This window comes from Neofelis nebulosa, chromosome 12, assembly GCF_028018385.1.
Source record: "Neofelis nebulosa isolate mNeoNeb1 chromosome 12, mNeoNeb1.pri, whole genome shotgun sequence".
NCBI classification, from domain to species: Eukaryota; Metazoa; Chordata; class Mammalia; order Carnivora; family Felidae; genus Neofelis; species Neofelis nebulosa.
The window spans coordinates 64,163,182-64,185,148 of record NC_080793.1 but is presented as its reverse complement, the minus strand read 5'-3'; the positions used below and the strand labels follow the sequence as shown (position 1 = coordinate 64,185,148).

Below are 21,967 nucleotides of genomic sequence, written 5' to 3'. Positions count from 1 at the left end.
TGGTGGGTGCAGACAACCTCAGGTTCCAAGGGAAGCCATCTCCAGACCCCACTAGTTGCCTGATGGATGGTAGGGGCTTCTGTGCAGATATTGTGGGGCAGGATCATGCTTAGTGTCTTGCAGACTTGTGCCAAATAAGCTCTACTTTACATTAGTTTTTAGAAATTACAAACTGCTGCAGAGCTCTAACACTAGACTCAGTTGTTTTAAAACCTCAATAAATAGAATGAAAGGAAAACACACTATTTAAAGACTACCATGTATTTTCTTTTTTTATGAGAGGTAAAGCCCAAATTAGTAATTTTTCTATTTGAGAAACGGGAAAAAAAACCCAAAACAAAAAACCCTCTCCAAAGATGAAGCCAAGATCCTACTCTGGAATGGAGTTTAAGACAATGCAGAATTTTATTGTTTTCTACAATAGTCTTTACTGTGGGTAGAATTGCATTTCTTCATTGTTTCATTGATTCATTCATTCACTTACTCATTTAACTAGGATGCTCTGAGCTACTATGTGCCTACCACTCCTCTACGTCCTGAGTTCTGCCCTAATGGAGCTCACTCACAATCTAGTGAGGGGAGCAGACACCAATCAGACAATCATGTCACTCATGCTGGGTACTGTGCAGTCAAGGGGTTGTGTGACAAGGGATGGGCCTGGTCTTGGAAGGCTTCCCTGAATAAGTGACTCAAGCTAAGATCTGCAGGATGGGTCAGACTTGATAGTCAGAAGAGGGTGAGTACTCACTTCAGCAGCACATAGACTAGAACTGGAACAATACAGTGAAGATTAGCATAGTCCCTGTGTAAGACTGACATGCAACTAGTGACATGTTCTGTATTTTTGCATGACAACACAAATGTATTTAATGCTATTCAGCTGTATACTTAAAATGGTTGAAATGGTACATTTTATGTTGTGTCTATTTTACGATAATAAAACAGAGGGGGATGGTGTTGAGAAGGTTCTGCTGCAAGCAGAAGGAAGAGCTGGTAGACATGTCTAGTGAGACATTTGAGAGCAAAGCCAGCAAAGCTGGTCTGTCAAGATTTGAGGGAGGTGGTAGGTGGCCCAAGATGAAGGTGGAGTTGCAAGCAGAGGCATCAAACCTGAATATTGATGATCTGTGTCCTGAAACCAGTGGGAGATTGTGGAGACTTTCATCAGGGCAGTGATGTATTTGTATTTTAAAAAATTACCCTCGGGGTGCCTGGGTGGCTCAGTCAGTTGAACATCTGACTCTTGATTTCAGCTCAAGTCATGATCCCAGGGTCTATGGGACCGAACCAGAGTCGGGCTCTGTGCTGATCCTGGAGCCTGCTTACAGCTCTTTCCCCCTCTCTCTGCTCTTCCCTTCCTGCTTGTGCTCTTTCTCTTTCTCTCTCAAATTAAAAATAAATAAATAAATAAAAATCACCCTGGGCTAGGGTGGAGACCAAGCAGAGGGGCAGCAGATGAAGATGATCAGTTAGGGAGCTGTCAGAGTTCTTCAGGAGGGAGATACCCAATGCCAGTTGAACTAGGGCATTAGGGATGGAGAAAAGTGGATAGATTTGAGAAAATTAGAGGGCATATGGCTGAACTCGATGGGTTGCTGAGAGGTGAGGGAAGGTGACCCAGGAGAGATTTCTGGTTTCTTGATAGATGGTGGTGCTGATGACTGGGACAGGAAGCACAGAGAGAAGGTGTTTGGAGAGGTGGATCACAGTTCTTGTTTCTGACATGATGAGTCTGTGGGCCTTAGGAGCTTTGCTGCTGCCAGTACAAGAGCTCCTCCACATGGGCATTGACCCAGGGTTCACCGAGGCCCACACTGATTTCTGACAGTCTTTGGTGTTACTACCTGGCTCGCAGCACAGTGCTGTTCCCTGAGGCATATCTGTCACATGCCTCACACCACTGAGATACTTCATGAGAAGTATCATGACCACTCCCAAGAGAAAACAGATGGAACGCCCAGTCTGCTTCATTCAGCAGGCTGGCCTGCTCCACTGGGCAGCTGACAAAAACAATTTCTTCTTCTAATGGCTGCTCCCAAAGAAGCTACATTGGCATTGTGACAGAATCTTGACAAAACTGTATGTGGTGTGGGTGGCAGATAAAACAGGGTTGTGTATACACAGCTGGGATGCCATCTGTGTGTCCAACTCTAGTCCTTTAGATCCAAGGATGAACCATCATGAAGGCTTCTGAAATGTCAGCATATCAAGCAGATGCTGGCAATGAATGACTGAAGCAAAGTGTCATGTCTAGTCATGGGCTTGAATCCTTGGAACAGCTGCCTTTTCATTTAATGATTTTGGAAAATAAAAAAACGTACACATTGGAGATCAATCCAGGCAGAAGTAACATTGTATTTTTGAGCTTCTCTCCTTCCTGCCTCTCTAGCCTCTCCATAATCCTGGGACTGTCTCAGACTCATTCTGAAGTAACTCCACTTTTTATTCATGCTCTGCTGATGAAAGATATGTAAAGGCTTCAGTTGGACAACCAAATGTCAAGAAAACAACATTTTAAAAGGCTCTAGCTCTAGGACATACCACTTAGGCAACTAAGCATGTAATAAATGCCTATGATTAGTCACACATGCCTGGAGAAGTAAACACTGGCTGGCTTGAATGGCAAATTTGAATTATACTCACAGACCAAATTCTTCCATGGTATACAAAGGTGTACAGGCCAAATTCTGGGGTAAAAATCAGAAATTGATGCTCCAGAAGTTACTGGTCATAACTGATTTAAAAGTGGATATGAGTATGAGATAAGCCTTACGGTTTAGTGCAAATATGTACTGAGGGAAACTTGTTAAATCTTGGCTGACAAATGTCAATTAAGATGACCTTTATGTATCCTTGAAAAAATATAATAGGATGCAAGTGAGGGTTACATATAAACAAATATTATAAGCATGACCAAGGAAAGATTCTACTATGAAAACAGAAGGGTGATAGTACATCTGGAGTGTAGGAAAGAGGGTCAAAAGGTGAGAATACATGGGGGTTTGCCTTTGTTCCAGTTTCATACTCACCAAGCACAATTCTTTTATTTAATTTATCTCTGAATGTTGGCTTTGCTGTAGGTGGAAGAATTACCAAAAAACTGGTACAATCATTCTCCATCACCTAATCAAAACAGTCCTTGTTGTAAATTGCTATATTGTTACTCAGATTTATATAAATTCTTTGATAAATTTGGTTGATGCTAGTCAGTTCCATAACCTTGAAACTGCTTTGATCTTCCCCCTGAGCCTACAATTTGTGGACTGGCAGTACATTTTGAACTTGTCAGCTAACAAACAATATTTTGGTTTACAAAGAACATTTTGAATTTGACCATTTGGTCTATCTAAAGTCCCATTCCATATCAGGGTTGGTTTAAGTATTCCCTTACGTATGGCTCTTAGACAAAAGCTCAGTCTTTGTAATGTAACTATCCTCTTTTACCTCTTCTACAACATGGTGTCCTAAAGTATGAAGCTTGTTATATAAGGAATTTGCCTGGCCTTTGTCCTTCATTCCTAGGAATGAGACTAACTCCTAGGAATTTCCTGGGTAATAGGAATTCGTTACTCATAAGCCTCTTGGATTGCACCAGAGTTTATCTTAAGATGACTCAGAATGGAGGCTGGTCACCAGAAAGGCCAGCCATGTGATTGCAGGTTTGGCGCTTTGAGCCAGCCTGACCTCCTAGGAGGAGAGAGAAGCTTGATATAGAGTTCAATCATATGACCAACGATTCCATCAATCATGGCTATGTGGCAAAATCCCAGTAAAAATTCTGGACACTGAAGTTTGGTAGAGCTTCCTGATTGGTGAATATATTGATGTGCTGGGAAGGTGATGTGCCCTCATTCCCTGGGGAGAAGGCATGGAAGCTCTGTGTTTATGACTCTTTCAGACCTTGCCCTATGTATCTTTTCATTTGTCCTGCCCTGATTTGAGTCTTTTATTCAATCTTAAAATCTTAAAAACTGTGTTTTTAAGTACAGTGATTTCCTGAACTCCTTGAGTTGATCTAGTGAATTAGTGAAACAAAGGTGGAGAGTTGGGAATGGGAACCTCCTGGACTTGTTGTCATTTGGTCAGAAGTGCAGATGGCCTGGGGATCCCTGAACTTGTGGCTGGCATCTTAGTGGGGACAGTCTTGTTGGGTACCATGCCCCCTAACCTGTGGAGGCTGATGCTAACTTGAGGTGTTTGCATCAGATTTGAACAGAGTTGCTGTACACAAAGGCTGTACTCATGGCAGGTGCAGAGACGTACCTACGCTGCCCTGGTGTTCTCTGGATCCTTTCCGGGCCACATCCCCCAGGTAAGCTCAGTTTCTCTTATCTTCATTTCATTTCTTCATTCATGTCTTTTGTCTCTAGAGGCACATGTGTATTGGGAAAGACTCATAAATATGTAAGTTGACATTTTTGGGTATTGCTACAGCATTGAAATAGCTTATAACTTTTTTAGTAGTTAAAAAGTCAAAATTTCTTAGGAGGTCTGAAAATCACATTTTCAACAACTTATGTCTGTGCATCCAGTATATGGGCTGTTACACAGGATAATGTTGAACCTGAGGGATGCCTATACCCTTCTCTGAAAAATTAATTCCAGTATCAAGCATTGAAGGGGACATAAGGTACTACTTGTGAACATAGAAGCTCTGATGCCTTAAGAAACAAACTTCAGTCAACTCGTCACCCGGAAGAGGCAGAGTTGGGGACCAGCTCTCCCCCCACCCCTCACTACTCGTCTCAGCCTGCCACACAAAATTCCTTGAGAGCATGGTATCTGCTGCAGGCTCTTTTGCTCCATCTCTGGGGTATCTATTATCCTTGGGAGCAGCAGATGCTCCTGTGGCAGCAGCTGCCATTCTCCACCTCAGGCCGGGTACAGATTTCTCAACCCTGGCTGCGGGTTAGAATCACCAGTGAAGGTTTGGTAAAATGCCCACAGCTGTCTCTACCTTCAGAAAATCTTGTTTACCCAGCCTAGGTAATTCTGGGTTCTGCTGGACATGACCTCACAAGGTGCTGTGCCTTACGGTTGCCTGCAGCCTGCTGGTTTGGTGAACACCAGGGGAAAAAGTCCTTCTCTGGCTGTATCTCCTGATGCACCTATGGGCTGGGCACATTCTGTCTCATTCTTAGCTTTTACTACTAGAAAGAGAGGTGTCAGTTTGAAGTCCTTCATCTAGTTTTGCAGTTCTAGCGAAGCATTGCTAAATTAACATTAAGAAAACCCACAACTACATTATTTAATGAGAACTCAACATAGTGCTGAAGATTTTATATGCATTTTCTTTTCCTTAGCCTTGTTGTTGTGAAATATGACACACATACAGAAAGAGTTTACAGAATAAAAATATACATCTGAGAGAATTATCACAAAGCAAACACTCATATAAATGTTGCTTATATTAAAAAAGAAATACAACACGGCTAGCCCTCCAGAAAGTACCTCCCTTCTCACCAACCCCACGTTCCCCATCAAAGGTAGCCTCTACTCTCACATCTAAAGTAATCACTTCCCTGTTCCTTTTGATTGTTCATCACCAAATTTGTCTTTCCCCAGTTGGGTTTTGTCTTGCAGTTTGTGAATTTCACAAACATGGAATCTCACACTATGTGTTCTTCTGTGTTCAGTTTCTTTTGCTGTATATCACATTTGAGATTCAGTGTTTTATGCAGCAGAAATTAATTTATCTTTATTGACATATAACATTCCATTGCATGAAAATAAATCCACTTATCCACTTTACTGTTGAATAGCATCTGAGCCAATTCCAGATTATGATCATTGAACATTCTTGCAGACATTTCCTGATGTACATGGAATTGCTGGGCTGTGGGCCGTGTGCATCCTCCACTTCAGAAGACAATGCTGAGCTATTTTCCAGAGTGGCTGCATTAATTCTCATTCCCACACTATACTCTCAGCAACACTTGGTATTGTCAGTCATCCTCTTGCTAGCTGTGCTGGTGAGTGTGTATGGCAGCCCATCATGGTTTTGCTTTGCATTTCCCAATACAGTGCAGTTGAACACCTACCTTCTTCTATGTTCATTGGTTACCTGGGTGTCTTCCCCTGAAAAGTACCTGTTCAGTTCTTTTGCTCATTGCTCCCCCCAATTCTCTGCTCATCTCATGACTTTTAGGATATTCTGGATGCAAGCCTTCTCTGTTATACATGATAAAACAGCCCCTTCAATGCAAGACCTGACTCCTCACTCTCCCAAGTGTTGTACTGAGATAAACTGAGGCTGCAATTTTAAAGCAGACCATGTACATTTTCTCAAGTGATCCTTCCAAAATTCCTATGAGGTAGAATTATTGTCCCCATCCTGAGGGTGAGGAAACTTGTGCTTACAGAAGTTAGCTACCGTGTCTAATAAATGGCAGACAGATTAGCTCCCAGATCTGCCTGACTACAAAGCCCGTGCACTTAATCCCCAGGCTCTACTAATAGTGACTTTGTATTTGAGTCTTGGTCACATTCCCAGCAAGCAACACTTATAGATTTGTAGGTTTTGTAGATTTCTGTTTCTTTGTTAATCATTCTCCCAGCTATTGTTCCACACAGGATAGATACATATTGACTGTTGCCTATTAATTATTAAATATTTACCTAAGTAATACTGTGAATTTAATCCTGGGAAAAGTTTTGGAAGAGAATGATTATTAGGCCACACTTGGTAAGAAGTTAGCTCTGTTAACCTCTTTTACTTTTTTTTTTTAAGCGTTAACTTATTTTTGAGACAGAGATAGAGCACGAAGCGGGGAAGGGGCAGAGAGAGAGACACACAGAATCTGAAGCAGGCTGCAGGCTCCAGGCTCCAAGCTGTCAGCACAGAGCCGACCCGGGGCTTGAACTCACAAACCCGTGAGATCAAGACCTGAGCTGAAGTCTAACACTCAACTGACTGAGCCACCCAGGCGCCCCTAACCTCTTTTACTTTTTAAATGAAGTTTTAACACTCAATCACTTAGCATGTTCTCCCAATCAAAAGACTTGACAGGAGAAAGACCAGTCAATGAGGATTCAGGTGACATCTTCTGGGACCCCCACGTGTCCGCTCAGCAACACAGGGTGCCTGCTTTGTGCTGCATTTGGGGGCACTTCACTGAGTGCTCGTGGCTGAGCTGGCAGGTGGAAAAGACAAGAGTGATGTCAGAGTCCTGGTGTTTCATCCTATGTTTTCAGTGTGTGTCAGACACAGGGCAGTGGAAAATAGAGGGATGGAAAAGGAATACCTGGCAAATGCAAACCAAAGAAAGCTGAATGGAAATCCCAATATTAGAATAACTCCAAACTCTGTGATTTATTTGTTGCAGACAGCAAACATTTCCAACCCCATCTGCCACCACATTGCTCGGTCCTGACATTCTCCCAAAGAGGAGTCCTTGCATTCTGATTCATTTTCAAATGGTCTTATAAGAAAGCTTAAAGTTCTTCCCTCTGCTTCTGGGTAAACAATGCCCGGTTGTGACCTGGATACTCTCCTAGGGTGAGGCCAGGAAGAGAAGGTTCAGCTCTGACCTGATTGTGAGTCATTGTCATTGATTCTGTTTTGCACCAAGACTCTATTCACAGCTGTGTATATGAGCAAATCCTCAGAGTCAGATAGTATATGTGTTAAAAAAGAAGCAACAAGCCCCAAATGGAACCTATCCCCCCACCCCCAGCAAACCAAGACTTAATTACAGTTTCAACCTGTCCCAGGAATGTGACCTTTTAACAATCGGTCTGAAATTTACTCATCAGCACTTTGTGAGGTAATCTGCATGATACAAACCCTGCTGGGTCTTTCCTCCCAGCCTGAAACAATCCTTTTGTTTTCTTTTGGTAATAACTTCCTTGCCAGGTCCTCCTTCCAGTAAAAAACGTTCCATTTGTACAACTCTTCCAGTATCTCTGTACTTGCTAGGTAGAATGCTGCCCAATTTATGAATCATTCAATAAAGCCAATGAGATCTTCAAACTTCACTTGGTTGAATTTTGTTTTTTAACAGTGTCATATTAAGCTCTGGAGGGAAGAAGGGCACTTGTGGTTGACCTGGAAACAGAAATGGATCTGCCTGAAGTCTCCACCACTGGCGGAGGAGGGAAGACTGACTGGGACAGACGTCCAGGAGGTGGCACTGTGGAGTGTTGGCTTGGTGAACTTGATGACAAAGGGTGCCTGCAAAGTGAATTCTGCAGAAAAAGGTTAGTTGCTTGGTCTAAAAAGTTCAGCTTTCTCTTCCTTTCCCTTTTAAACTAGAGAAAGAGAAGAATACTTAACAGAGAAACAGTTTATAAACTGGGGGGAGGAAAAGAATCAATGTTTAAGATGTTGATCCTTGTAAATTCAGTCTTTAGGGCTGGTCCTCCCTTTGCAACTCACTCAACTTCCTGCATCGTGGAGCCCCTGGGTAGGGCCTCTGAGGGAGCCTTCCTTTGCACTGTATTCCTCAACACTTGAACTGGGTGTATGATACTATTTGAATTTTTAATATAGTGAAATACATGTGCAACTCCCCAACACCTGTTTCATGCTCTAGAGTGACTAGGATGCTTTCACAGACATGCATCAGCCCAGAGCAAGGGGTAGACTCCCTTCCTGCTCCTGCTTTGGGGCAGGGGCCCCAAACCTCTGCTGTGCCAGTGCCCGGGCACACAAGTTTTGACATATCTGTGCACCATCTGTTTTGTTATTTGCTAAATATTTTAAAAAATGTGCTCACTTTCTTTTATTTAAATAAATGCATTTTTAATGAAACAACTTTACATTTCTCAATCAGATTTTATCAATATATTAATATGTATACACATCTTTTAAGCATTTTTAAATATTCAGTTGGTTAAGTCTGACTCTTGATTTCGGCTTAGGTCAGGATTTTATGGTTCCCCCCACTTTGAGCTCCATGATAGTAGTGTGGAACCTGCTTGGGATTCTCTCTCTATCTTTCTCTGCCCCTCCCTTGCTCCTACTCTCAGATGAGACAGGATAAGGCAGACTGGGGGCAAAGTACAAGCTAGCACACATGCCCTTTCCCACAAGATGGGGTATGTGTAATATTTCTCAGGAGCTCCTGGCTGTCCAAAAACAAAGGAAAGGACAGAAAACAGATGGTTAAACCATTAAGAGTCTCCCATCAGTTTACAAATATCTTAGTACAATTATAAAAAAAAAAAAAAAAAAAAAAAAAAAAGATACACTCTTATCAATAGCCTAAAGTCCAGGAACTCCCTACTGTCATGTTAATGCTTTGCTAGAGGGAAAAACAACCTTAGCTTGACAATAGCTAGGCCTCCAGTAATCTGTGAGTCTTTATCATATGAAAATCTCTTTGGAAACTTCCCTTTTGACTTTACCTCCCTTAATTCCATAGTATATAACCAGTCACTCTTCACAACTCCAGTGCAGCTCTTTCTGCCCATGGGTGCTGTCCCCATGCTTTAATAAAATCACCTTTTTGCACCAAAGACTTATTCAAGAATTCTTTCTTGGCCATCAGCTCTGAGTCCCACCATCACACCAAAACCCCATCACTCTCTATCTCAAAAAACAAACAAACAAACAAAAAAAACCCCACAACTTACTCCCCTGCTCTCTCAAAATAAATAAATAAACTAAAAAAAAAAAAAAGCCTTTGGGGCACATGGATGGCTCAGTCAGTTAAGCATCCAACTTTGGCTTAGGTGATGATCTTGCAGTTCGAGAGTTTGAGCCCTGTGTCAGGCTCTGTGCTGACAGTTCAGAGCCTGGAGCCTGCTTCAGATTCTGTCTCCGTCTCTCTCTGCCCCTCCCCTGCTCACATTCTATCTCTCTCAAAAATATATAAACATTACAAAAAAATTTTTTTTAAAAAAGAAAAAAGAAGCCTTTGACCACCGTTGGTCTGATTGCCACATAGTAGCCACTGGTGAAAATTAAACAAAAATTGAAAATACTCGTTACCAATTGCAATCAAGTAAGGAGACCCCCTCACCCAAGGATTCTAAAAACTGCACCACCTGCCTGGGATTGAATAGGACTTTTAAGGAGCCAGCCCATATTTATTGCACTGGGGTGCTGCCTGAACTTCAAGGAGGTATCCAAAGAGATGAAAAATTTCTCCTTGGGAGGAACTGTTATATATTTGGGGACCAGCCAAAAACAAATGATATTTAAAATATTGACTCCTTGGCAGAAGTTCACAGGCAGGGGCATCTGATCTGTTAAAGTCATCACCTCAAGAAGTGCCCTTCTGAAATTCAATGTACTTATACACATCCCACCATCCTACCCACCTGCCTCTTTCTCAAGGGACCAGGATGTGTGGGATCTAGAATACTCCATATCTCCATTTATCCCAGTTACTCCAGTATGCACTATTCTAATAAAAAACTTCATTGTAGGGGCACCTGGGTGGCTTAGTTGGTTGAGCATCAGCTCAGGTCATGATCTTGGGGTTCACAAGTTTGAGCCCCATGCTGGGCTCTGTGCTGACAGCTCAGAGTCTGAGCCTGCTTCAGATTCTGTCTCCCTCTCTCTCTGTCCCTCCCCCGCTCACACTCTATCTTTCCCTCAAAATAAAAAAAACAAAAACAAACAAACAAAAAAAACCACTTTATTTTGAATGGAAACATTTCTAAGACTGTAAATTCCAAAGGCACAAAGAAAGGAAAGAGAAAAATACCCTGATTAAACCTCAGCTGAGAAGAGAAGCCCCCCTCTGGCAGATGCACTGTGACCACAGTATACACATGAAGAACCTCAGCAGGGGCTAAAGCCAGTGTGGAGGTCAGAAGTCAAGGTGACCTTGGCTCCCAGCAGACTCGATCTAACTGCTTAAACCACACCCTTCCACCATCACCTCTTGTCAACAGGCCTCCTGCCATAGCAAACAGTAAGCACAAAGTGCTCCCTGCCTTGTTGGGGTTGTACTTGGGGATATAAACACAAGTACAAAGAGAATGGAGGGGACTATGCATTTGATCAAGAAGAAAGGTGATCAAGAAGATAAGGCAGTAATGGAAAACGTACACTGTGGACTTTAATGCTAAAATGTTAATAGCTAACATTTATTGCAGACTTTTGATGTTTCAGTGCTGTTCAAACACTTTGCTGATGAAATCTTCACAGCAGCCCTAAGAAGAAGGTATTTTAGAGATGAGGAAACTGAGGCTCAGAGTGGTTAGTGACTTGCTTAAAGTCTTCGGTTTGGAAGGTGTAGCCCAGGACTCTCACCTGGCAGCTTTTAGGCTGGCTGGCCTCTCCAAGCCCAGACCACGTGGGACCATTGGAGAGTCCTGATGCATATTAGCATGTTAATGAGTCTGAGAAGTTCAGCAGTAAACACTTAAAATCAAAGTTGTTTATAGTTCTTCAGTCCAGAGTTTCTCATACTTAGTTCACAATAAACCCCCTGTCCCTGCCTTTTAAAATGAGATTATTATTCTGCAAAACATATAAGGAAGTGAGAAAGGCCTCCGTGGGCATCTCTGTGTAGGAATGGGAGGAACGTCCCTTCCCAGATCAGCTGCTGACCTGCCTGTCTCCAAGTACTCTTGTCTCTGGCCAGCCAGGCTCCCAGCATTTGTCAGGCTTGAGATTAGCCACTGAGGCCAGACAACTGGGCAGGATCACTAGGGTGCCACCTAGTCAGGGCCCTGAGGCCAGTGCCTGTATACTGGGGGCTGGGCCCTGAGAAGGACTTTTTAAATTATGAGATAGAGAGACTACAGTGATTTGAGGGGTATGGGAGGAAAAGGAGGGTATACGTATATCAGCTCAAAAAATCAAAGGATACAGGAAATAAAGCTGGCTCCAGAGTCCAGGGACCAAAATAAAACCATCTGTCAACTTTGCTTTCCTCTGTATTGGCTTCATTCTTGGAGAACACTCTCCCTGTGGTGACTGACAGAAGCTCCAGGCTTTAGTGTTGACAGACCCTATAGTTCCAGGCCAGGCCCCAGCCCCGCCTCTCTCTGGACCCATCTGAATCATGGGCCTTCCTGAGCTGATCTCTGGTACTTCTTTGATTTGCCAGGATTGTGTGATGGGCTGCGGTGTGGAGTTAGCCCTCCTTTTTTCACATGAAAGGTGAGTTGAAGATCTGCATCTCCCCTGCAGATACAGCCTGTTTCCTAAGGGTGCGGGTCAGTGGCTTGTCAAGCAAAACCCATAGCTCTGCTATTGGAGGTGAGCAGGGAGGTGGCTGTGAGGCAGGAGGTATCGACTTTATGGGTGATCCTCTTCTTAGAGTTTATCCTATACAGATAATTGAACACACATGCAAAAACAAACAAAAGAACAGCAAAAAAGCCCCAAGAAAGCCAAAAACCCCCCAAGCTATCCATTTAGATAGATAGATTATATTTATTGGAATGTTGCTTATTGTAGTGAAAAGTAGAAAGTCTATCAAAAGAGAATTGTTTAAATGAATTAGTTTCATTTGTTGGAGAGAAAGCATTTCTTACACACCTGAAGATCCTTCTAGCTTGACTAAGAATCAATTTGATATGAGACAGATTAACAGGAGAAAATCATATTTAACAGTGTACATGTGGGGAATCCACACAGACATGGAAATTCCAAAGACAGGCAACATGTTTATATGAGCTAAGGAGAGGGGCAGGGTCTATGGATACAAAGGGGAGGAAGGCCATTAGTAGGAAGGTGAAAGGAGATGTCTAGAAAACAAAGGTTGTTCTTATATAGTTAAGTTCTTAGGTAAAGAGGAATCTCTGTTAATAGGTCTCATCCTGACATAGGCAGGCAGTTGAGGGGGAGGTAAAGATGTTTTCCTGAATCTGCTGGATTTGATTGCTTTTAAGTCAAAATAATGTTCATGCTGAAGTGGCCCATCTTGGGGCAGCCTGCCCTTGTCCCCTACACATCCAAATATTATGCAACTGACAAAAAGAGGATGTATAACTGTAATTGTCAATTTTTGGATGCCCAAAACATATTGTTGAATGGAAAAATAGCTTACAAAAATTATTTGTGACAAGAGTCCACTTTTGAAAACTATCTTTTTTAGTTTATATGAATAGAGAGATGTTTGATAGTGTGATAGGGAATGATAGAATTCAGTAGGCAGAAAGGGAGAGCCTAGGGCTTAAAGATTTCTGGGTGAGGAAAAACACAAATTTTAAAACACTTCTTCTGGGAATGTCTGACCTCAGGCAAACTCCCTCAGGTGTAAAGTTCTTCTTAAGAATGTAACAGACACCACCTATTCCCCCTCAGGGTCCCTCAGGAATTTGACAAACAAAAGATCTGAATAAAAATAAGTAGACCATAAAAAATGTAGAACCCAGAAGGAAAGTTATGGCAGTAGACCACCTCTCATACAATAGAAACTAGTTAATCAAAAAGGAATGACTAGGCATTTAGAGTTACCTAGCCACTAAGAGTAGACCCTAAGAAGGAACAAGGAGGAGGTGAAGGGGAATGACCAAAAGCCCTTTAAAACAAAGACCCTTGCCTAAAGTCCTTGGTATTTACTTTCTTTCTTTTTTTTTTTTTAAATATTTATTCAATTAATTTTAATTTTAATTTTTAATTTTTTTTAATGTTTATTTATTTTAGAAAAACAAGCCGGCGATGGGCAGAGAGAGCCAGAGACAGAATCCGAAACAGGCTGCAGGCTCTGAGCTGTCAGCACAGAGCCTGATGCGGGGCTCAAACTCACGAACCATGAGATCATGACCTGAGCCAAAGTCAGACACTTAACCGACTGAACCACCCAGGTGCCCTTATTTAATTTATCTTTTTAATTTACATCCAAGTTAGTTAGCATATAGTGCAACAATGATTTCAGGAGTAGATTCCTTAATGCCCCTTACCCATTTAGCCCAACCCCCTCCCACAACCGCTCCAGCAACCCTCTGTTTGTTCTCCATATTTAAGAGTCTCTTATGTTTTTGTCCCCCTCCCTGTTTTTATATTATTTTTGCTTCCCTTCCCTTATATTCATCTGTTTTGTATCTTAAAAGCCTCCTATGAGTAAAATCATATGATATTTGTCTTTCTCTGACTGACTAATTTCACTTAGCATAGTACCCTCCAGTTCCATCCACGTAGTTGTGAACGGCAAGATTTCATTCTTTTTGATTGCCGAGTAATACTCCGTTGTATATATATACCACCTCTTCTTTATCCATTCATCTGTTGATGGACATTTGGGACCTTTCCATACTTTGGCTATTGTTGATAGAGCTGCTATAAACATTGGGGTGAATGTGCCCCTTCAAGACAGCACCCCTGTATCCCTTGGATAAATACCTAGTAGTGCAATTCCTGGGTCATAGGGCAGTTCTATTTTTAATTTTTTGAGGAACCTCCATACTATTTCCCAGGGTGGCTGCACCAGTTTGCATTCCCACCAACGATGCAAAAGAGATCCTCTTTGTCCACATCCTCACCAACATCTGTTGTTGCCTGAGTTGTTAATGTGAGCCATTCTGACAGGTATAAGGTGGTATCTCATTGTGGTTTTATTTGTATTTCCCTGATGATGAGTGATGTTGAGCATTTTTTTGATGTGTTGGTTGGCCATCTGGATGTCTTCTTTGGAGGAGTGTCTATTCATGTCTTTTGCCCATTTCTTCACTGAATTATTTGTTTTTTGGGTGTTGAGTTTGCTAAGTTCTTTATAGATTGTGGATACTAACCCTTTATCTGATATGTCATTTGCAAATATCTTCTCCCATTCTGTCGGTTGCCTTTCAGTTTTGCTGATGGTTTCCTTCGCTGTGCAGAAGTTTTTATTTTGATGAGGTCCCAATAGTTCACTTTTGCTTTTGTTTCCCTTGCCTCTGGAGACATGTTGAGTAAGAAGTTGCTGCGGCCAAGGTCAGAGAGGTTTTTGCCTGCTTTCTCCTTGAGGATTTTGATGTCATCCTGTGTTACATTTAGGTCTTTCAGCCATTTTGAGTTTATTTTTGTGTATGGTATAAGAAAGTATAAGAAGGTTCATTTTTCTGCATGTCGCTGTCCAGTTTTCCCAACACCACTTGCTGAAGAGACTGTCTTCATTCCATTGAATATTCTTTACTGCTTTGTCAAAGATTAGTTGGCCATATGTTTGTGGGTCCATTTCTGGCTTCTCTGTTCTATTCCATTGATCTGTGTGTCTGTTCTTGTGCCAGTACCATACTGTCTTGATTATTACAGCTTTGTAATACAGCTTGAAGTCCGTCGGTATTCACTTTCGAATGCCCCCTCTCTGTAAAGAGAGCTTTCATACTATTCTTACTTTCTAAGCTTATACTCTAATAAACTTTTGCCTGCAGCTCATTTTATTCTGCATCCCCCTCTTCATTCTTTGAAGCAGCGAGACAACAAATCCCGGATATTGAGGTAAAAAATCTGGCAACAAGTTTTTAAAATATTAACAGTGTTTATTGTTGGGTGGGGGGCTTTGGGTAATTTTTATAAGCTTTTGTTTTTCTAAATTTTTACCATAAACATGTATATTTTTGTAATTGGAAAAAAATGCCATTATTTATTATTCAAAGAAAACTCATTATTTTCTAAGCTAATATAAGATGCCTGGTGTGAGAGAATCCTATTGTTTTCCTTTGGAATCTGTATGTTCTCAAGGAGCATATTGGCGAAGTAGGGGTTGAGGGGATTGACTGGAGCTCCTCCTTCTTCCATCCTTGCTGTGGTGGTCTGGAGAGGCCTGGCTCCATGCCTCCCTTGCACTTTAGCAGTGCTTATCGTGCTGGGGGAGGGCCCCACCTGAAAGTAACCCTCCAATTTACCCAGCAGTCTTTGGGTGTTGCCCATCTCATCTGATGACTAGGACAGTAAGTCTTTCTAACCAGTGTCTCTCTTCCTCTCCCTTCTCCTCTCCATTTATGATAGCTCTCATGCAAAGCCTCCAAGTGCCATTGTGTCTCCTGGCTGGGCACACCCATTTCAGCTTGTCTGTATCATAAACAGCACAAGGACTTGGGTACTGGGCTGGAAGTCAAGGGCTCTTCACAGTTTTAACTTTGAATTGCTTTGTGAAAAATACACTTTGTATTCTAATTTCTTCCTTCACTAATAATCATTTGTCCAACAGACAAAAGGATCTTTTATTACTACTCATTGGCAAATATAAAGCTGTGGTTTAAATTCAGTAAAGCATTTTTTGAGCAGCTGAGCTCACCTCTAAATTGGCGCAATTCAAGATTTTGCTATTTTTCAGTCTATATCTCTGCAAGGTTATGAAAGGAAAAGTGCTAATTAATTTCAAAATAAAAAGCTACAACTTTAAAGGTATTTACCTTGAGACAGGGCATGAGGCAAATTTGCTGCTGTGTTTCTCCCAATATTTCATCACTTTGACCACACTATTATTTGTACTTCCACTCACCTTGAACAGAAGGGAGGATCACATAGGGGTATATTTTCCAAATCAGGCTGTTTGCATAATCATAGTTTTAACAAAGACAATCCCTAACATCTGTAGAGTGCATTCTCCACAGGGCTGCCAGGGTTGTTTTACTCAGTTACTAAGACAAGTTCTTAGCAAGTTACTGCCCTGCTTAAAAACGTTTGATGAGTCTCCATTGCCTTTGTGCTAAAGTCCAAACTCCTTAGCCAGCATTTCAAGAGCCTCCCACTTAACCTCAACCTACCTCTCCTTTCCCTCCCTCAACTCCCCTGCTGACAGCACAGACCATTCTCTCTTTCAGGATCTGATCTCACCCCCTCTGTGAGACCTCCACACCTCACTGAGGCCGGACCATTCATAGCACCTCACATGCCCTTCTTATGGCCATACCACCCTGACTCAGTTTCCCCCTTGTTTGTTGAAGTATAATTCAATAAACAACCTCTGAATTCACTTCCTGCTACTTTTCCTTTAATCTGTTTTCCCAATTGCAATCAAATGATCATTTAAACTTGCAGGTCTGCCAAAACCACTGCTTATATTGAAGTATAATTGACAAGTAAAAATTGTATATATTTAAGGTACACAACGATGTTTTGATACATACATACTTTGTGAAATGGTTACCACAATCAAGCTAATTAACATCTCCATCACCTCACATAAACCTTGTGTGTGTGTGTGCGTGTGTGTGTGTGTGTGAACACTTAAAGTCTTTTCTCTTAGCAGATTTCAAGTATACAATCCAGTGTTATTAACTACAGCGGTTGCCAGGGGCTGAGCAGTGTCAGAAATGGAGATGTTGGCCAAAGGGCACAAAGTTTCAGTTGTGCAGGATGACTAAGTTCTGGTGATTTAATGTACAGCCAGGTGACTGGCTTGGTTTTAACCGTTTGTCTTTTCCACTAGATCCTATGCCCTTTGGGAAAGCTGTTTCCCAGTCTGGCTAATTATCATGATCTCCTGGAAAGCTTGATAAAAATACAAAATTTCCAGAGTCCCACACCAGACCAACAGAATTAGAATCTCTGGGAGTGGAGGTGCGCCTGGGTGGCTCAGTCAGTTGGGCGTCCAACTTCAGCTCAGGTCATGATATCACCATTCCGGAGTTTAAGCCCTGCGTCGGGCTCTGTGCTGGCAGCTCAGGGCTTGGAGCCTGACTGCTCAGAGCCCGGAGACTGTTTTGGATTCTGTGTCTCCCTCTCTGTCTCTGTCCGTCCCCCACTCGTGCTCTGTCTCTCTCTCAAAAATAAATAAACATTAAAAAAAAAAAAAAAAAAAGAATCTCTGGGAGTGGAACCCAGGGATCTATAAATTCAAAAAAGTGATTCTGACCAGCAAGCAGGCTTGGTTACTACTGCCCCACATGAACCATGATCCATCCAGCCTTCCTGATGTGACAGCCCAGGTGGTTGGCAGAAGGGCAACGCACAGCGACCCTCCGAATGGGAAGCTACTGGTATCCCTTCTGTTACTCATCATGGCCATCCCCAATGTCCAGTTGGCACTGATGAGTCAAAATAAACCCATGGGGGCAAACTCGGGGATATTTTCTGGGAATGACCCCCAGGACAAAAAAGAAACCTTATATCCAGCTGGTGCCACGCCTACCTGCCCGTCCTCTACCTAAAGGAAGGATAGCCCCATATATTTCCCAGCTAAGGAGGGGGACAAATGGGTTTGAAATCCCCACTCTAGCAACAAAGGAATGTATCCATGGTTACAAGTTACTCCAGCCCCTAGGCCCACTTGGCCCCCAGGAGGCATTCTTAATGATAACTGGATCTGGTGGGTTAAGGTACAGAATGGTTCATTAGTTCCTAGGTATACCTTGTCTCTCTAGGAGCGCATAGGGCGTGGATTCCCAGGGCCCTCTTGGCTCCCTCCCGGCACCCCAGACCAAAGCGAATACTTTTGTTCCTTGTACCGCAAATGGTTCAAAGGAACAATTAAGAAGTCATGTCCCTGTTAACGTTCCACTTGAGGTGTTGAGAGTTAGATGACCTTTCGTGAAAATAGCAAAGCAAACGCTTTATAAACTATAAATAAACATAGATACGGGGCGCCTGGGTGGCGCAGTCGGTTAAGCGTCCGACTTCAGCCAGGTCACGATCTCGCGGTCCGTGAGTTCGAGCCCCGCGTCAGGCTCTGGGCTGATGGCTCGGAGCCTGGAGCCTGTTTCCGATTCTGTGTCTCCCTCTCTCTCTGCCCCTCCCCTGTTCATGCTCTGTCTCTCTCTGTCCCAAAAATAAATAAAAAACGTTGAAAAAAATTAAAAAAAAAAAACAAAAACATAGATACATAATGAAAGTAGTATGAAGAAATTAATCAATAAACAAAAAAGCAGGATGAAACGTTACAAAGAAATAAGCATGAAGTTCTTTAATGGGTGATTACACAAAGGAACATTTTTAGAATTAGGTAAAGCCGAGAAACATAGATGACGCATGCTACAAGGAAATTGCTAACACATATAATGCCACGCTTGCCACAATAAAGTCGCCAGTCTAACACACTGCTGTTGTCTGTGTCCATTTGTTATTCTCGCAGACGCCATTCATCTTTCGGGGACCCCTGGACCTGCTGGAGCTGGACTCCGGCAATTTTCTGTGAGCCCAGCCTAGTGAGAGCCAGGAAGAGATAGGACGAGGAAGAGAGGTGAGGTACATAAGGTCTTGCCTTGTACCAGGTCCTGCTCTACATGCTTTTACATCTGCTCATTTAATCCCAACCACTGTGAGAAATGGGGGATAGTATGCCCATTATTATAGATAAGGAAAGCATAGCTCAGGGATTTCACCCTTGTTCCGATGAGGTAGGTCTCCAGTGGTGACAGATCCAGCTGTGCTCTCTCTGAGCTCATATTCTTTTTACTTAACCCATGTTAATTAAATGTTAGTTAAAATAAGTTAACATTTATATTTTTATAATCTCCATTCCTTGCTTCCCTACATTCAGTTAACTGGCATGACCTGTCCACTCTATCTGCTCAAACCTGTTCTTGGCCATGTAGACATTGAATCTCTTAATTCACTTCCTGCCACTTCTCCTTTAATCTGTTTTCCCAATTGCAGTCAAATGATCATTTAAACTTGCAGATCTGCCAAAACCACTGCTTAGGGTATGTTTCACCACATATAAGGTTTTCATTTTTACATAGACAAATATGTCTACATTTTCCTTATAGCTTTGAGGTTTTCAGACTTGATAATGGATGTTTAAGCAAGCCATCCCTGCCTTCTAGACTGCTAATGCAAATGATAATCCATGGGTCAGGTTTTATAATGTATAAATAGTTTATACACATTGACTTAGAAAGGCAAACCTTAGAAAAATTACAGTCTGACTAAATAATTCACAGATGAGGAAATTAAACTAATAAACAAACAAGTGAAAAGAAAACCCCAACACTAGTGGCCAGAGAAATCAAGTGACGTCATCCCTCAGATCAGAAAATACAAAGAGCAGCTATGACACTTATTCCTGGAAGTGATATGGGGAGAAGGGTGAACTCTTATTGACTGCTTGTTCAGACGGGAATTTTGCCAGCCTGTCTGGAAAGCATTTTATAAGTAGGAACTGCAATACTGTTTGTTCTCATTTCCCATTCCTGGGAATATATCTATTTTCTAGCATAAAGCCACTAGAATAAAGGACTTTTGAATAAGAATATTTGCTGCTTCATTGTTTGAATGATAAAAACCTGAAAATTATGTGACTGTCCATCTCTAAAAGAATTGTTGACTTTATTATGGAACATCCACATCAGGGTATAATATGATCCCATGAAAAATATGAATTGGAGCTAAATTGACCTAGAAGCATTTATTTTATGTATTGATTTATCTTTATTTAAAAAAATTTTTTGTTTTTAATGTTTTATTTATTTGTTTTGAGTGAGAGAGAGGGGATGGGGAGGGACAGAAAGAGAGGGAGAGAGAGAATCCCAAGTAGGTTCTGCACTATCAGTGCAGAGCTCAAGGCAGGGTCATATCCCAGGAAACTTGAGATCCTGACCTGAGCTGATACCAAGAATCAGACACTCAACAGACTGAGCCACACAGGTGCCCCACCTAGAAGCATTTATATGAGGAATGGTTGAGTGAGGAAAGCAAGATGCAGAAAAGTGATCTTATTTTGTAAAACGTTACTACACAAACACATTCACACAATGCCCTTTAGATGTAGAGTGTGTGTGAGTATGTGTGTGTATGTGTATGTGTATGTCTGTGTGAATGTGTAAGTAAATGTAATTGTGAATGTGTGTCTCTGTATACAGCCATGTGAACATGGAGAAAATATAGGAAGACTCAAACCAGGCTATTAACATGGGTTACAGGGTACAGGGGTGGCAGATGGTAGGGAGTGCAGAAAAAGGGAGGGGGGCAAGTTAAGACGGTGAAAACAAAGGAGAAACAGTTAATAAAAGCCTACCAACATGTATGGTATAATCATTTATGCACTTATATGAAAGTATATATATGTGTGTATGTGAATTACAAAATTCGAAAAACTTAAAAATATAAGTCTAATTATTTCATTCTTCTACCTTAAAACCTGTGTCAATGGCTCAATCCAGAACTGAGAATCTTTTTTTTTTCTTTTAATATTTATTTATTTTTGAAAGAGAGACAGAATATGAGCAGAGGAGGAGCAGAGAGAGAGGGAGACACAGAACCTGAAGCAGGCTCCAGGCTCTAAGCTGTCAGTGCAGAGCTCAATGCAGGGCTCGAACCCACGAACTGCAAGATCATGACCTGAGCCAAGGTCAGATGCTCAACCGACTGAGCCACCCAGGTGCCCCCAGAATTGGGAATCTTTAGCCTGGGCTCTAGAGGCCACTGCTCATCTTTCCACCCTCCTATAAAACAGTTCCCTCTTCAGTCTGTGTCACAGACACACATTTTCCAGTTCTTTACTTCCCTGTGAATTCCTAGTCCCCTCTGCTCTGCAGTTCAATGCTCCTCTTGGCTCTTCACATGTGCCATTCTCCTCAGTCCAGGACATTTGATCCCTTTTCTTTTCGCGGATGGACTTTTACTCATTTTATAGGTCTCAGCTTAAATAGCAGTTTCCCAGTGGGCTTTCCCTGAACCGCCTATGTTCAGGGAAATATGTATTACCATACCTGAATCCCCTAAGTATTCCCATAGTTCTCTGTACTTACTAAAATTGTATTTTATTATTAACCTCTTTTTCCAAACTTTGCTCAGATTTTTCCCAGCTGTAGTTTACTGCTTATATTTTATACCCAAATTGGAGAAGAGCCTGTAGCAGGGGCCTGGATCTTATAACTATGGGGATGTGAAATCACCTCTCCAACCCTCTTGCCACTCCATGGCTCTCTTAGCTGTGAGAAGCCCTTTTAGTTTTCCAAGGAAAGCAGTTTATGCTACTATATGGCATTTATGAGGGATGGATGCCTTCCCCAGCATTGTCTCAGATTATCTTCCCAGGATCTCTCTGGCCATGTGCATTCCTTGGTGCTCAGGACTCCTCTCTCTGTCCCCCAGAGAGGAACCATGGGAAGAAGAGCCCTAGCTACTGTGACAGATAGAACCTCTCCCACCCTGCGGTCATGCTCTGTAACTGAGAAGGGGCTACAGTGAGGGTGA

At 42.1% G+C, this 21,967-nt stretch overlaps 1 long non-coding RNA gene and 1 other non-coding gene across 2 annotated transcripts in view; both read left to right on the top strand.

Moving 5' to 3' along the window:
* Positions 1–740: 740 nt before the first annotated feature.
* LOC131492246 (U6 spliceosomal RNA) lies at positions 741–846 on the top strand. The gene has a single exon (XR_009251955.1). It is a non-coding gene; the product is annotated as a U6 spliceosomal RNA (small nuclear RNA).
* Positions 847–8,006: 7,160 nt separating this feature from the next.
* LOC131491918 (uncharacterized) overlaps positions 8,007–21,967 on the top strand; it is a 38,094-nt gene continuing 24,133 nt past the window's right edge. The window contains exon 1 of the long non-coding RNA XR_009251722.1: positions 8,007–8,199. This is a non-coding gene — a long non-coding RNA (uncharacterized LOC131491918). The remainder of the gene's footprint in view (positions 8,200–21,967) is intronic.